We start from the raw sequence: 5,140 nt of genomic DNA, 5'->3' as shown, positions 1-5,140 counted from the left end.
AAACCAATGTTGAAAAAATATTCAATAAGAGAGACGAGTGGAGGATTTCTCCCATTTCTAATTCCTTTATTTGCTGGTTTAAGTGCGGTTGGAGCATTGACGGGTGGTATTTCAACAGCCGTCAAAACTGTCAACGAAAGGAAGGCTCAACTCCAGGCTCAAAAAGAATTGGAAAGACATAACAAAGAGTTGGAGAAACAAATTAGTGGAAGTGGTGTAATTGTAGATTTTGCTGAAAAACTTGAAGGTCTGCCTGATAAAGCGAGATTGTTAGTTGGAGATATGCTTTCTTCTATAGCACAAGCAGGTGTAAAATTAACGAAAAGAGGTAATGGATTATATCTTTCTAATAAATAAATGAGCATTGATGACTGGTTGAAAGAATTTGGAAAGAATACAACATCAAATTTACAACTTGCCAAATATTGTAAGAAATTAAAAATTCATAATGTGGTTATTTGTATGAGAGATGAATTAACAAATGTGTCGAAACATACAAAGAATATTATTATGAACTTAGAAGATAATGATGGGAACGGTTCTCATTGGGTTTGTATTTTTAATAGTCAAGACAAATATTATTTTGATAGTTTTGGTCTTCCACCACCTGTTGAAGTCATAAAATTCTTACAGAATGGTGTTTATCAAACATTTCAAGTCCAAGAATTAAATTCCAAGTGTTGTGGTCAATTTTGTCTATATGTGTTATTTCAACTCAACAAAAATAAAAAATTTTATGATATTATTTTTAATCTAATATAAATGACTTATGTTGGTAAAGATGGTTCTATCTTTGGTGTATCTCAAGAACTGGATATTGATTTATCAAATTATTACACAAAGGCACAGGCTGAACGACATAAATATAATATAAACAAAAATATTAACATGAAAAATGCTTATAAATTAAAAAATTATCCAAGCCCGACTGACACGAATGACTTGGTGAGATTAAGCGATTTATCACAATATATATACTTAAATAAAACGGCTGTGTATTCTAAAGATACAGAAGTGTTGATATTATCTCCAGGTCATACAGAATTCACAGTTCGAATTAAAATAAATTTTTATAAAGAAGGGCGTATCGTTTGTATGAGAATAGAACAATGGGGGTATGATATGAATGATTTAGGGTATAATTGGTCATTTAAAATTAACCTCGAAGACCTGGAACAATTAAATCAGTCTCGTAAGGAAGAATATTATCCACTTGGTATCGAGAATGAGTTTTGTGGAGCCACGATTAGTAAACAACAAATAAAAGAATTTAATAAGGGTTAATATAATAATGGTTTTGCCCTTGTTTATCTCATGAAAACAGAAAAAACAGGATTATATATAATAAGTAAGGAAATACAAAATGATTTAACTATGGGAAGATGGGGAGGTGTTTCGTGCCATAATATTATTCTAACATATATTTCTAATACATAAATGACAGCAAGAAGGCTTCAAGAAAATTATCATTTCTGTGTCCAAGCATACCTTCAAGAAAAGGGTATTCGGTATTTTAATAAATATGTTCTACAACATAAGAATGAGGTATTTTCAATAAAAGATTGGCATTATGCTGATGTTGATAAACCAACAACTTTAGATTTAATTAGAATGTTAAATAATGAAAAAATTATAAGGTTAAGAAAAGGTAAGGCTCTTTTAGAAATTCAAAAGAAATTTTATTGGTTTCCTGTTGTAAAAAAAATTATTTTGGATACAGGAATAACAAGAAATCCTGATGAATATATGTATAATATTCTATGGGGTGTAAACGATTCAAGTATAGTAAGGGATGAGGAAGGAGTTGAAGAAGAGAGGGAAGAGGAGGAAAAGGAGGAGGAGGAGAGAGAGAAGGAGGAAAGAGAGAAGAGAGAGAGGGAGGAAAGAGAGAGAATGAATAAATATCAAAATATGGAAACCAGTGAGATTCAAAAAAGAATAGAGGTATTAAAGAAATTAACTTATCTCACCAGGGAGGAATACAAAGAATTAAAAGTCTATTTGCAATACTTTCGACAAGACTATCGACATCGAGAAGACATGTATTTTAATTCAAGTTTTTTCTTAAATAAATGGAGGAGAGAGTGAAGGCATTTCTAAGGATTCTTTGTGTTTTAAAAATTAAGATTCAAATGTGCATGTTGGAAACTAAAAAGGTTTTTGCACTCTGCAGGAATTTTTCTCATAAATAAATGAGTTATTGTCTCAAATGTAAAAGAAAACTAATACTAAAAATATTTCATATATTAAAAGTAAAAATAACAGGGTTATACAAAAAGGTATATGTTCGGTGTGTGGTTCAAAAAAAAAATCAATTTATCTCCAAACACAAACTCGGAGGAGATATACAAAAGTTTTTATCAGGAAGTAAATTTACAACTACTGGAATACCAGAGGAACTACATCTTCCAGGTTATTCTTTCTGTGGTCCAGGCACAAACTTAGATAAAAGATTAGATGAGGCAGACAATCCTAAATCCTGGAGTAAACCAATCAATAGAGTTGATGAAGTGTGCATGAGACACGATATTGATTATGGGAATACCACAACGTTGGAAGAAAAGCATGAAGCCGATAGAGAAATGTTGTATAATTTGTCTCTGATACAAAATCCAACCTTGAGAGAAAAAGTTGATAGGTTCATCGTGAAGAAGATGATTAGTGCTAAATTGAAACTTGGACTTGGAAATTCAAAAAACTTATAGGCTCTAATGATGCCATTAAGACTGAAGAGCAATTAGCTGATGAATTACATAAACCAATATTCACAAAGTTTCAGAGAAGGAAAGTTTATTCTAAGGAAGTTGATTATATCTGGTCTGCTGATTTGATTGAACTCAATAATGATAAGGGGTACAAGTATGCTTTAACCGTTATTGATTTGAGGAGTAGATATGCGTGGGTTGTCCCTTTAAAAAACAAAACAGGTAATACTCTTATGTTAGCTTTTCAACAGATATTTAATAAAAGTAAGAGAAAACCTAAGAAATTGTGGACTGATGAGGGTAGAGAGTTTTATAACAAGACATTTATGAATTTTCTAAAAAATAACAGTATTACATTATACAGTACCTTTAATGAAGGGAAGGCAGTTGTTGTTGAACGTTTTAATCGTACCTTAAAAGAGAGACTATATAAAAAATTCACACAACTCGGTTCACAACAATGGTTATCTTTTATTCAGGATATTGTGGATAAGTATAATGACACGATTCACACGTCAACGAATATGAAGCCATCAGAAACATTTACAAAATTAAAATATGAAAAAAGAGATTAATGTCAGAAAACCTAAGTTCAAAGTTGGTGATATCGTAAGAATATATAGGTGGAAATCTCATTTTGAAAAGGGTTTTACTGAACGATGGACGAAAGAACTTTTTAAAATTGTTGATGTAATAGATACAGTTCCTTGGACTTATAAAATATATGATTTGGAAGGGAAGAGATTTTAGGTTCATTTTATTCACAGGAATTACAAAAGACAAAACTAAGCAGATAATACACCTTTGTGGACACTAGAGGGACAAGTCCGAGGTGTATAACAGTATATAATGTGTGTCAAGGGGGACGTTCTTAGATCTGTGAACCCCAAACACAGAATCCTCAACTGAATAGTCAAGGCTTAACTTTTGTTTGTTGATGTGTATGTGTGTGTGTCCCAACCCTCACATTCAAAATCTCAACCCCAACCCTCACATTCAAAATCTCAACCCCAACTCAATCCTCGCCCAACACAATGTCTTTTTCAAAATGAGATTTCCACCTATATATATATATTTTTACGTTTTTTTCTTCTTCCAATTCTGTCTTTTAAAGCTTTCAGGTTTGATGACGTAGAAAGGGGAGTAAGCCTGCACTTTCTTCCCAGAACTTTCTTGATCTTGCTCCCATCAAGCACCATCCGACAAAGAACTACATCGATAGGTTTAGATCCCAAAGAGTGATAGCAACTCCAAAAGTCTCCAAAATATAAATAAATAAAATAATAATAATAATAAATAAATAAATAAATAAATAAAAGCCCCCAAAAAAGTTTCAAGTGTTCAACATAAACCCAACTTTCCAAGTCTTCAAGGTATAACCACATTCCCGTTGAGTTTCCAAGATATGTATCACATTGTGAGTTATCAATCCAGAACCCACATTTCAAGTATTCAAAGTAAAACCAACTTACAAAGTCTCTTAAGGATAACTCATTTACTGATTTTTTCAAAATTTGTGAGTCTCCAAGGTAGGCCCCATATTTAGAACCATCTTGGCAGAACCCTTTTCCTGAGTCTCCAAGGTAGTTATTTAAACCATCAAGACAGAACTCATTTACTGATTTTTTCAAAATTTGTGAGTCTCCAAGGTAGGCCCCATATTTAGAACCATCTTGGCAGAACCCTTTTCCTGAGTCTCCAAGGTAGTTATTTAAACCATCAAGGCAGAACTCATTTACTGATTTTTTTAAAATTTGTGAGTCTCCAAGGTAGGCCCCATATTTAGAACCATCTTGGCAGAACCCTTTTCCTGAGTCTCCAAGGTAGTTATTTAAACCATCAAGGCAGAACTCATTTACTGATTTTTGCAAAATTTGTGAGTCTCCAAGGTAGGCCCCATATTTAGAACCATCTTGGCAGAACCCTTTTCCTGAGTCTCCAAGGTAGTTATTTAAACCATCAAGGCAGAACTCATTTACTGATTTTTTCAAAATTTGTGCGTCTCCAAGGTAGGCCCCATATTTAGAACCATCTTGGCAGAACCCTTTTCCTGAGTCTCCAAGGTAGTTATTTAAACCATCAAGGCAGAACTCATTTACTGATCTTTTTAAAATTTGTGAGTCTCCAAGGTAGGCCCCATATTTAGAACCATCTTGGCAGAACCCTTTTCCTGAGTCTCCAAGGTAGTTATTTAAACCATCAAGGCAGAACTCATTTACTGATTTTTTCAAAATTTGTGAGTCTCCAAGGTAAAACTTGTATTCTGGCTCATCAAGGTATAACTTGTTCAGTGGGTATTGTCTTGATAACTCACAATGAGTACTATTGCTGTAAAACTCTTTTTCAGGATTTTGCTGGTCTCCAAGGTATAACTCTTTGGTTGGGTCATCAAGGACGAACTCGTTCTGTGGGTCTTGGTCGCTCATAAGGTCTTC

The 5,140-nt window shown here is 33.2% G+C and overlaps 1 long non-coding RNA gene across 1 annotated transcript in view; it reads right to left on the bottom strand.

Moving 5' to 3' along the window:
- Positions 1-3,851: 3,851 nt before the first annotated feature.
- The window catches only part of LOC147007118 (uncharacterized), a 2,765-nt gene continuing 1,476 nt past the window's right edge, over positions 3,852-5,140 (bottom strand). The window contains exon 3 of the long non-coding RNA XR_015054389.1: positions 3,852-5,140. This exon is cut by the window's right edge and continues 72 nt beyond it. This is a non-coding gene — a long non-coding RNA (uncharacterized LOC147007118).

This window comes from Eptatretus burgeri, unplaced genomic scaffold (genome assembly GCF_056783735.1).
Source record: "Eptatretus burgeri isolate ZD-2024b unplaced genomic scaffold, Ebu_testis_v1 Ebu_testis_scaffold_642, whole genome shotgun sequence".
NCBI lineage: Eukaryota > Metazoa > Chordata > Myxini > Myxiniformes > Myxinidae > Eptatretus > Eptatretus burgeri.
This window is presented reverse-complemented; position numbering and strand designations above follow the sequence as displayed.